Source organism: Girardinichthys multiradiatus, chromosome 14 (assembly GCF_021462225.1).
Source record: "Girardinichthys multiradiatus isolate DD_20200921_A chromosome 14, DD_fGirMul_XY1, whole genome shotgun sequence".
NCBI lineage: Eukaryota > Metazoa > Chordata > Actinopteri > Cyprinodontiformes > Goodeidae > Girardinichthys > Girardinichthys multiradiatus.
Window position 1 is genome coordinate 5,371 of NC_061807.1, and position 12,413 is coordinate 17,783.

At 37.4% G+C, this 12,413-nt stretch overlaps 1 long non-coding RNA gene across 1 annotated transcript; it reads right to left on the reverse strand.

The window, feature by feature from the left end:
* Nucleotides 1-3,411: 3,411 nt before the first annotated feature.
* On the reverse strand, nucleotides 3,412-7,139 carry LOC124880398. Its single transcript, XR_007041322.1, has 3 exons — nucleotides 7,060-7,139; nucleotides 5,748-5,808; nucleotides 3,412-3,555 (listed from the first exon to the last, which is right to left on the reverse strand). It is a non-coding gene; the product is annotated as an uncharacterized LOC124880398 (long non-coding RNA).
* Between the last annotated feature and the right edge of the window lie 5,274 nt (nucleotides 7,140-12,413).

A 12,413-nucleotide genomic window follows, 5' to 3' on the forward strand; every position in this document is an offset into this window, starting at 1 on the left:
GAAATGGTTCTCACTGTGATGCCAAGACAGGAACACACACACACACGCTGTATAAAATCTGCAACATACAATTGTCTTTGAAATTCTGACAGTCTAACATATTGGTTTCAACGTTGTATTAATGCAAGGTAACGTCAATTGGAGCCATTTTTAAGAAGTAATATTGTCATTTAATTTTGACATGAATGACGAATGAAACCCTTCCTCTTACCTCCAGATCTCTTATTTCAGCCTTGAGTTCATTTTCCATCTTTTCTCGAAAGATATCACCTTCCTTCAATTGGTCTTCCAGCTGAGAACACAAAATGACAATAAAACGTGTTATTTTACTCATGAGAATAAACCTGTATTATCACTAGTTGGGTCTCACTATATTCCAATGTAACTTAAAACCTGATTTAAAGCTTTGCTTCCTCCATGAATATACCCTTTGTGATTAAAATTTTTGACAAAAATGGAAAACAAAAAAATAACTCATAAATCAGTTCATAACCTATGCATAAACTGCAATACTTCCAGATGAAGTAATATTAGCAGTGTTCAGAGATCAGCAGAGAGAGCTGCTAAGAGGTTCTGGGTCAATTAAAGTTTGACTGTTTTATCAAGAAATAAATACAAAATCTGCTTAGCTATGAAAATATTTGTACATTTCACTGTTACAGGACACATTGATCTTTCTTTAGCTTTTGAGGGAAAACCCTGTAATTTTTCATTTAAATTTTCTGCTGTTTCATCCTTAAATTTGACATTTTTTAGGGACCATATATTGTTCTTAACTAATTTAATATTTTAAATATGTTTGGGAAATCAAACAATTCTTAATACAGTAAAATAGATGAAAAAGAAATGTCACTAATTCACAGGCGCTATCTTTGTATGTGCAAAGCGAACGTTTCCAGTGAAATGCTGAATTAAGTAACTTTCATAAGGTTACATGGGCAGATGAGCTGGAAAAAATAAAAAAATCTATAAATATTTATTAGAGAATACATATAGACAAAGATAAATGACGAAGGTAAACCTGTTTTTTTTCTGGGTCTTTGGTAACAGAAGGTTGAATGGTCTCTTCAACCTGGCACCCCTGGACATTCACACTTTGGTCTTTAGTCTGTAAGAAAACACAGAAACAGCAACACATTGTAAGCTTTATAGTCCTAAAAATGCACGTGTAAGAACTTATTTAATGCTAGAAAAAATAATTAGATTTAAATCAAATGTCATATAATTTTAATTAATTTGTGTGGTGTTAATGGTTACCTATTACCAGAAAAACTTTAATAAAAGTAAATTTCAACCATTTCTTATGCAGAACTTCACATTCTAATGGGTTTTTAAATCGATATAAATGCAATGTCAAGCTGAGCCAGGATCCTAAAATTACAAACCCCAGTCAACGCCAATCTAATTGAATCTGAAGTAATAATCACAAACTATAATCTGTAATCTACATAACCTATCTATGATCTATAATCCAAAGTCTTTGTTGCTAACATGCTGGTACGAAATGCCTCCTCTCACCCCCCTGTGACTTCATATCTTCAACCAGTGTGCAGAATCTGCTCCTCCCTTTAAACTAAGCCTTGATACTACTTTAAGATACTTGCTCACTTTCTTTAGCCTGGTGCTAATAATAACCACACACACACACACACACACACACACACACGCTGTATAAAATCTGCAACATACAATCATCTTTGAAATTCTGACAGTCTAACATATTGGTTTTAACGTTGTATTAATGCAAGGTAGCGTCAATTGGAGCCATTTTGAAGTAGTAATTTTGCTGTCATTTAATTTTGCTTTTAATTGTATATTTTTTCTCCCTAACAAAATACAAAAATACAAAGAGTTTAGGTATAAATAAAAAAACAGGCTATGAGGTTGTAAATTGGCTTTTTTTTTCATATTTCAATAGAGTCCCAAAATCACATCCTTTATTATAATGTTGACTTCAGAACGGGTCATGAAAATTCTTTCCACTTACATAGTTATTCTCAATTTCTTTGCCTCCTGCGGTGTAGTTTGCATCATCTTTATGTACGTCTGTCAGAAACGTAAATTTCATGTCAATAAATTTAGTTAACAATGTGTTTTCCAAGTTTCAAATAGTTTATTTAGGTATGTGCTTTATACACTGCCTGGCCAAACAAAAGTCGCCACCAAAAAAATAAAATAGGTCACACACGCTAATATTTCGTTGGACCGCCTTTAGCTTTGACAATGGCACACATTCGCTGTCACATTGTTTCGACAAGTTTCTGCAATGTCACAAGATTTGTGTCCACCCAGTGTTGCATTAATTTGTCACCAAGATCTTGCAATGTTGATGGTAGAGTCTGACCGCTGCGCAAAGCCTTCTCCAGCACATCCCAAAGATTATCAATGGGGTTAAAGTCTGGAGTCTGTGATGGTCAATCCATGTGTGAGAATGATGTCTCCTGCTCCCTGAACCACTCTTTCACAATTCAAGTCTGATGAATCCTGGTATTGTCATCTTGGAATATGCCCGTGCCATCAGGGAAGAAAAAATCCATTGATGGAATAACCTGGTCACTCAGGATATTCAGGTAGTCAGCTGACCTCATTCTTTGAACACTCTGTTGCTGAATCCAGACCTGACCAACTGCAGCAACCCCAGATCATAGCACTGCCCCCACAGGCTTGTACAGTAGGCACTAGGCATGATGGGTGCATCACTTCACCTGCCTCTCTACTTACCCTGATGCGTCCATCACAGGAACAGGGTAAATCTGGACTCATCAGACAATATGACGTTCTTCCATCGCTCCAGAGTCCAATCTTTATTCTCCCTAGCAAGCTAAAGCATTTTTCTTTTCCAGTTAGCCTCACTGATTAGTGGTTTTCTTAACAGCTGTTCAGTCCCAATCCCTTGAGTTCCCTTCGCATTGTGCATGTTGAATGCTCTTACTTTCACTATTAAACGTAGCCTGGAGTTGATTTCACCAAACGTTTAAGTGATCGCCGATTATGATCATTCAGGATTTGTTTCCACGTTTGCCACATTTCTTCCTCAAAAACGATGAGTCCCCACTATCCTTCCAGTTTTAATAAGGCGTTGGACAGTTCTTAACCCAATTTTGGTAGTTTCTGAAATCTCCTGAGATTTTTTCTCTGCTTAATGCATGCCAATGATTTGGCCCGTCTGAAACAAACTGACATCTTTTCCATGACCACAGGATGTGTCTTTCAACAGGGTTATTTAAGAAATGAGAAGCAACTCATTGCACCAGTTGGGGTTAAATAACTTGTTGCCAGCTGAAACATGATCACCCATGCAGTAATTATCCAATGGTAGGCTCGTACCTATTTGCTTTCTTAAATTCAGGTCACAACTTTTTTTTCTGGCCAGGCAGTGTTTTTTCATATAACTTCTTGCAATACTTTGTAACTTGCTGTTTTTGGCTCTGTTCCATTTATACGCCACAAAGACGGCTGATAGAATGGATATAAACGTAACACCCCATCCCACAGGAAGAAGACCAGGAGACAAATCCTGGAGTAGAACGTGGACGAATTCCGGCAAAGATTTCTCTGAAATGATAAAACAAGAAGTGGTTAAGAAGGGTTAACAAAATTAAACCGCTTAAAAATGTATTTCTACTTGACATCATCCTAATATTCTCAGAAATAGTGGACATAAACATAAACACTTTAGAAAATATTAGGTGGTTAAGCCTTGAGGCAGATAGTGTTGCTAATTTTATTTTTGTTTAAGTTTTAGCATTTATTAGTATCAGGTGTTGGAGTTGGAGAAACCAAACCTTTTCTGAAATGCAAAAAGGAAATAATTGTTGCTCAATTGAGGTGCATGTCACACCATCTACTCAACATACAAGTTATATCAATTATGCAGTGAACACTACAGTACAAAAAAAAAATAGCATATGAGCATATGAAAGAACCTCATATATCTCTAGATGTTGTCTTCTGAAATAGGTTCTGTTACCAACACTACTGCTGTTTTGTGTTTTCTTTATGCTCAAAACCTAAAAAAATGGCCAAATCCCATCAAAATGAAATAATAATTACACCACCATGTGTTAAATGAGAACCGCCTGCCATTTAAATGTTACTCCTCAAGTATTCATCCCGACATAATATAAATGATGCAATTAGCCACATTCCTTAAAACTACTAGTTAAAAGAAATGTTGATGTTCTCCATATTAATATATTTAAAAACAGAAAAAGGCAGAAAAACCAGCAACATCATTTGGAATTTGATGTTTTTCCATTTGAGCTGTAATAAAACATGAACTCTTCATTTTATCTGGTTCCCATACAAAATGCTATGACCTTTTGAATAAACCTTGTCCTTAGAATTTAAGTCAAATAAGATTTTGTGATGTGGTTATAGGGGAGGCTCTAAATGAACACATACAGGGGTTGACAATGAAACTGAAACACCTGGTTTTAGACCACAATAATTTATTAGTATGGTGTAGGGCCTCCTTTTGTGGCCAATACAGCGTCAATTCGTCTTGGGAATGACATATACAAGTCCTGCACAGTGGTCAGAGGGATTTTAAGCCATTCTTCTTGCAGGATAGTGGCCAGGTCACTACGTGATACTGGTGGAGGAAAACGTTTCCTGACTCGCTCCTCCAAAACACCCCAAAGTGGCTCAATAATATTTAGATCTGGTGACTATGCAGGCCATGAGAGATGTTCAACTTCACTTTCATGTTCATCAAACCAATCTTTCACCAGTCTTGCTGTGTGTATTGGTGCATTGTCATCCTGATACACGGCACCGCCTTCAGGATACAATGTTTGAACCATTGGATGCACATGGTCCTCAAGAATGGTTCGGTAGTCCTTGGCAGTGATGCGCCCATCTAGCACAAGTATTGGGCCAAGGGAATGCCATGATATGGCAGCCCAAACCATCACTGATCCACCCCCATGCTTCACTCTGGGCATGCAACAGTCTGGGTGGTATGCTTCTTTGGGGCTTCTCCACACCGTAACTCTCCCGGATGTGGGGACAAGAGTAAAGGTGGACTCATCAGAGAACAATACATGTTTCACATTGTCCACAGCCCAAGATTTGCGCTCCTTGCACCATTGAAACCGACGTTTGGCATTGACATGAGTGACCAAAGGTTTGGTTATAGCAGCCCGGCCGTGTATATTGACCCTGTGGAGCTCCCGACGGACAGTTCTGGTGGAAACAGGAGAGTTGAGGTGCACCTATAATTCTGCCGTGATTTGGGCAGCCGTGGTTTTATGTTTTTTGGATACAATCTGGGTTAGCACCTGAACATCCCTTTCAGACAGCTTCCTCTTGCGTCCACAGTTAATCCTGTTGGATGTGGTTCGTCCTTCTTGGTGGTATGCTGACATTACCCTGGATACCGTGGCTCTTGATACATCACAAAGACTTACTGTCTTGGTCAAAGATGTGCCAGCAAGACGTGCACCAACAATTTGTCCTCTTTTGAACTCTGGTATGTCACCCATAATGTTGTGAGCATTTCAATATTTTGAGCAAAACTGTGCTCTTACCCTGCTAATTGAACCTTCACACTCTGCTCTTACTGGTGCAATGTGCAATCAATGAAGACTGGCTACCAGGCTGGTCCAATTTAGCCATGAAACCTCCCACACTAAAATGACAGGTGTTTCAGTTTCATTGTCCAACCCCTGTAATGGCTAAAGTTAAATGTTTCTTACAAGAGAGGGGCTAAACCATTAAAACTGACAAACCCCGCAGACATTTACCTGAGGAGACGGGTAGGCTTTCAACGATAGACACTAAGAACTCTTTAAGACTTGTATCCATCTGTAAATAGGGCAAAGAGAAGATATTTATCAACTTCATTCCAATTTTACGTCTTTAGGCTTTAAATGATCAAATCATTTCAGAGCATTACTGTAAGGATCTCCATTTGGGTATTTCTGTTCTTATTCAACCAAAAATTGGACTTTGTTTTTTCAAGTTACATCTTTATGCTTCTCATAGAATGGAGCTCAACTATGATGGGCTAACAAATTGTATAACCTCAGACTTCATCATTCTTACACATACAACAATGGCTACAGATTTCTTTACAGGTCAAACATCTATAAGTCATAATTTTACATGTTTCTTGGTTTGTTTTTCTTTAGGGAAAGAGATTTAATACACAGGAAAAAAAGTATTTAAATGGATATTTAATATTATCAATGTTATTAATACATCAATACTTGTATGATTTTATAACAAATTATTTTATTTAAGGTGGTTTAAGAAACTAGTTCATTGTAAGATAAAACAACAAATGCAACTTTTTGTGTTTTTTTTTTTTTTTCTGTTAGAAACATGACCTTTAGTAGACCTTTTGTATTGATAACATGCAGGTTAAGTATTTAGCTGAAATCTGTCAAGATATTGATATCTGTAAATTCTGTAGATTCATGTTTTAAAACTATATAAATAAATGAGAAAATCAGTGCGGCAAATAAATAAAAAAGAGAAGATATGTTTACACGCAACAAATCTCACTGTTAAACAAAAGTAAACTTGATCAGATGTAGTCCAGATCCGCTTATAAACAACCTGTTTTAGATGATATTCCAAAATATTATTTTTTAAGAAAGAAAAAAAACAATCTTTTAATAAAAGGCAACAGAAACCAGAGTCAAATTAACCAATAAATCAAACCATCTATAATTTAAGGTTGAAATTAATGTTAACCCGGCTAATTTTATTGGTTGGGTTTGTTAAGAAGATAAAAATTGTTGTACTGTTATTTTAGTTTTCCTAATGTAAAAATTATTGTTGCATTTCTTTATGCTTGGTCTTTATTGATTTAAGCAGAAACTGATACTTATTATAAAACATCTACTGAAGACACCACTGTGCATGTCATAAACAATATTTCATCACTGATTAGTTGTTTCTGTAAATGTATTCCTGTGAACATTAATTTCAATTATTTGTTTTCCAGTGAATCAAAACAATGTTTTTTGAAGGGTCAAAGTACTTTGGCATTAACAATGTCTACTAATCTAGTTTTTCCACAATGCAGTTGTCAAAAATAACACAACTTACCTTTAGAAGGTGAACGATTCATCTCCAGTTCATGACTTTGACTCTTCAGCATTTATAGTCCAGACAAAAAGGAAGCAAAGCTCCTGCTGGCAACAAAGTCACAACTTCCTCAGAACTGAAAGACATTCTGCCACAAAATGCACAAGATTCTTTGGTCAGCTGTCATTATAAAATGAATCTCAGAAAACTGGTTGGACAGTTGTTAGTCAAGTATTTGCTATGAGGAAATGTTTACAGGAGTGTGTCCTTACCTACTTTATATGTAGCAAAGACACATCTGCTAGAACTCATCATTAAGAAAATCAATCTGACAAATATTCAGGTGGAAACATGGTTAAAACAGATATTTATCTGTGCAGACATGGAAATGTCAGAATTAGAAAAACAGAATTAGAACTAGAATTAGAATTGGAATTAGAATAGAATATAATAGAATACAATAGAATACGATAGAATAGAAAATAAATATTTGATATTGTCCCCCAGTGGGAATATTCATGTGTACCAGCAGCAAAGTGAAAGGCAAATGGAAGCATCCAAATTCACACAAGCATAAAAATATAAAGACAGAAAGTAAGAATAAAAGACAGTGCAGTAAGGGCAGATTTGCAACATGAGAAAAATATAGCGCTAAGCATGCTTAGATTAAAACTAATGTGCAACTAGGTAAGATCATTTTAAACAAATGTACAAAACATGCATGTAAATCAGTTAATAAAAGGCAACAGCAGACTAGTTACAAGAAATGGAAAAACTGTGCAAATAAAAGTTCAGGGTTTAAATTTTGCACTGCTTACTGTCACCCTATGAATGCTGACTCTGCATAAGATCATTGCTTATGCCACAGTTTGAAGTTGGCAGCTATATGTAGGGATGCCTGAATCTGTAGTTACCTGTAGTTACATTTTTGTTGCGACTTGATACCCACATTTTCTCTGTGAGCAATAAAGTTATTATGATGATTAGAATTATTATTCATCTTTTTCCTGTGCTGTACATTAACCTTAGCCTGCAGTAAGACTTTGAAAATAGTAACAGAAACAGCTGCCGTGCTTGTGTGGTCTTGGAATAGGTCCAGCCACCTGGATAGCTGACTGTTAACAGAGCTCAGAGGGAATGATGAGAGGTATCTGTCTCTGTTTTCTCTCTAAAACAAGTTGCCCTTCATTCCATGATCTTCAGATTAAATCAGTTTCCTGTTTCAATGGAAAAGCAGGTAATGCGATCCTTCTGTCTTTTATTATCACTCTTAGGCATGGTGTCAACAGAAGGAAACAAAAACCTATCTTGTCAAACAAGCATGACATCATCCTCAACAGCATAACATCTAAAAGCCGGAGTCTTTTATCTTGAAGTCAGCTGACATAGTCTAAATTAACTCTTAGGGCACAATGAGTCTGTGGTTTTTCATACTCTTTGCAACATTGAGTGGGAAGAACATACAATATATATGGGTTCCATCACATATCAACTGATTCAAACACGGTTTAGCTGTTACGTTTGTATGCTTTGGGTAATGTAAGACACAATCACAGAGCCTCGTACCGACCCACACTCCCACCACTAACAAATTCCTACTAGTGTTGGTAATGCTGCCAGACATTTCTACAAGGCATGCTCTCTGCCTCCTGACTTTTACTGTCTTAGCTTATTAGAGGGTCAATGCACAAACCTTCTGTTAAGTTAGACTTGTAGCAGTTCTCACCCTGTAGCAGACACTCCAATGACCCTCTCAGATCTACTTACTATCTTCTGGTGTAATGTGTGCTTGGGTCGTGACCTCCAGAAATCAATGACTATTTCCTTCAATTGTTGAAGCAAACCTACGTTGTTATTTCTGTGTCAGCTCTGCATTTGCTTAATTTCATCCTTGTAGAGAATCCTCCTTCCTATGAAAGAGTTCTCCTACTGTGGTATCATGTTCAAATTACGTGATCAGGTTTTCTCATGTGTGGATGCAAAGTCAAGTTTACTACGGTAGCCGGGAGGTGAAAACCACACATTATCTGAAACATTTTTACAAAGCCTGTGACAAATTTACATGTGAGTAAACAAATTTTCAATTGAAAAGAAAAACTAATTTACATTTGAGAACACATTTCAATTTTGGAAAACACATTTACATTTCAGAAAACACTTTAACAACATATGAAACACATTAAGAAATCACAAAATCTTACGGAAAGGGTGACCCTGAAGTGATAACGGGAGCGCTCAGGGTAACCCAAGATGGACAGCAATCGAGTGGCGTTTTGCCTGTTTTGTGGCACACATATGATTAAATTAACTCAGTTTTGTTTTTCATGTGGTCGGTCCTCAGAATCTGACAGACAGCAAGCTCAATTTGTGGCAGTATCAACTAGAAATGGTATTCCCGCCACCGGAGGGTGCCTTAGGGTCCCAGACGAGCAGTAACGCCGGGCTAACACTGAACGTGGTGCAGCTGCGGTGCGGTTGTGCTACAGAAAGCCACTTACACTGCACTGCAGCCAGCCCGGCCCAGCTACGGCTACGGCTTCCGAGAGCATAAGTTCACGTGGGTTCTGGGAGAAAAGTAGCCCAAATATTTAGTATAAGTTTCTCATAAACACAGCCCGCATTTGGGCATATTTTGACCCCGTGTCACCAGTTATGAAGTAATGTTCAATACAGGCAAAACAAGAGGGGACAATCCCTGTCTCCTCCTGAAAGGATGATGAAAAGACATTCTACAAACAGTCGGTTTATTATAGATCATGAATGCTTACTGTGAATTGTTACTCACAGAAAATAAAATTAATTATTTAAAAACAAGCTTGCACTCTGTGGAGTCCCTGACCGGATGCCAGAGGGTGCCAGACCAGCTGCCATGGCGACTGCCTCTGTTTTACTGCAGTCATGCCAGCTGCCTCCACTTCAACAATGACAGTCAAAGCAGCCCTCACGCAGTTTTGTTGAATCACGGCAGTGGCGCTTGCTGAGATCTTAGTAAAAGCAATACTTTTTAAATAAACTCGTGGTGATTAATATCATTGTTGGTGTTATTTATATTAGTTAAAATTCCACCCGCGAAAATGTAGAAATTACATTTTAGTTTTTGTCACTGTCTTATGTGTGAATTTGTGTGTTCATTATTTGTGAATGTCCGTTTATATACTTCCTATGCTTCCACACTTATGAAAACAAAATTGTTTCTGGTGGCCAGTCTCACTTGACATTGACAGAACACATCCAGGTGTCACTCATCAAATTTCACCCACATCTGATGTAAAATTTCAAAATTAAAAATAAAGACATTAAAAATAAGACATTTTACACATTACTGTGTTTATAACAAGATAACGGATTGTTTCCAGTGATTACTCGCACTTCAGGTAGACAGAAGAACACCTCCAAAAGTCACAAATATCTGATGTGGAATTTCAAATATAAAGAACTTAAAAGTCATTTTAAGTTTATTTTCTCAAAATGTCTGTGTTTATTACAACAAAATGGTTTGTTTCCAGTGATTGCTCTCACTTCAGGATGACAAGAGAACAGTTCGAGATTTCACTCATCGAATTTCATCAAGATCTGGTGTGGAATTTAAAAATTAAAGCCTATCAATTTTAGACATTTCCATCCATCTTTTATAAAATTGCCAAATATATTCATGATATCATGTTTTATTGTCCGATCCTTTGTGATCTATTAGCACTTGTAATGTGTTTTAAGGATGACTAAATGCAACAGGAACACCTATTGCAGTCCAGTATCTAAACAACTGAAGGAGTAGTTCCGAAAACGGGGCAAACACAAATCGATTGCTGTCCATCTTGGATTACCATGAGCGCTCCAGTTACCACTTCCGGGTCAGCGTCGGAGTTGGTACATTCCCTTTCCGTAAGATTTTGTCATTTGTAAATGTGTTTTGGGACTTGTAAAAGTGTTTCGTGTGTTGTTAAAGTGTTTTCTCAAATGTAAATTTGTTTTCTAAAATTTAAATGTCATTCATTAATTCATCTTCCATCCCGCTTATTCCATAATGGGTCACGTGGAAGCTGGTGCCTGTCTACAGCAGTCAATTGGCGAGAGGGAGGGTACAGCCTGGACAGGTCACCAATCCATCGCAGGGCAACAGAGATATACAGGACAAACAACCATGCACACACTCATTCACACCTAAGGGCAATTTAGAGAGACCAATCAACCTAACAGTCAAATTTTTGGAAGCTGGAATACTCAGTGAGAACCCACGCGTGCACGGGGAGAACATGCAAACTCCATGCACAAAGAGTCAAACCCAGGACCTTCTTGCTGCCAACTGCGTCACCATGCAGCCAAATTTAAATGTGTTTTTTCAAATGTAAAGTTTTTTCAGGTATTGTAATGTTGGTTTTCACATACCCGGCAACCGTAGTTTACAGTGTGAACTGAAATCAGCTGAGTGCACAGCCTTGAGGTTTCCCAGTGATTCGTTTTTATAAATTGCAGACTGGGTCAAGATTCCAGAGATAGGTGGCACTGTTCAGTCCAAGCAGGAACAGTTTCTCTATCAATCTCTGAGGAATTATGGTATAAACCCAGAGCAACACACTGTACAAAATTCTGCCCTAAGTGTCTTTTCTTTTTGTCCAGACTGATACAGATAAGGTACTGTAGGCTGGGATGTGTGTTTTAACAAGCTACTGATAACACTTCAATATTTAAGGGGTCAGTGTGACAGGGGGATAGTAATTTAGGCATGACACAAGATTAGTTTTATATTGGTAAAACTGTTAAGGTCTTGAAGCATCTTGGGACGACTGCTTGACTGGAGGTGTTAAAGATGCCAGTACCTCAGCATAAGCCTAGAGCACAGGTAGCTCTCAGGACCTGCAGTTTTTAATTCAGTTCAATCCAAATCAGTTTTATTTATATAATGCCAATTAACCCTGGAGTTTAAAGATGATTTATCATTTACATGAACAAACTGGAATCTGTCAGACAAATAAGATTTAAACCAGCCTAGCGCTGTTCCCCCGATCCCTACAGCATATTCCAGCCTTTCTAAGAGAATATTGTGATCGACTGTATCAAATGCAGCACTGAGATCTAACAGGACCAGAACAGACATAAGTCCATTATCTGAGGCCATAAGAATATCATTAGTGACTTTCAGCAGAGCTGTTTCAGTGCTATGATGAGCTCTGAAGCCTGACTGAAACTCTTCAAACAGATCCTTACTGTCTAAATCCTCACAATAGATTAGCAACTATTTCCTCAAGAATTTTAGATAAAAACGGAAGATTGGATATAGGTCTGTAATTTAGTAAATCATCTTGTTTAAGCAAAGGTTTTTTAAGTAAAGGTTTAATTACAGCTACCTTAAAAGCTTGTGGTACATATCCATTTAC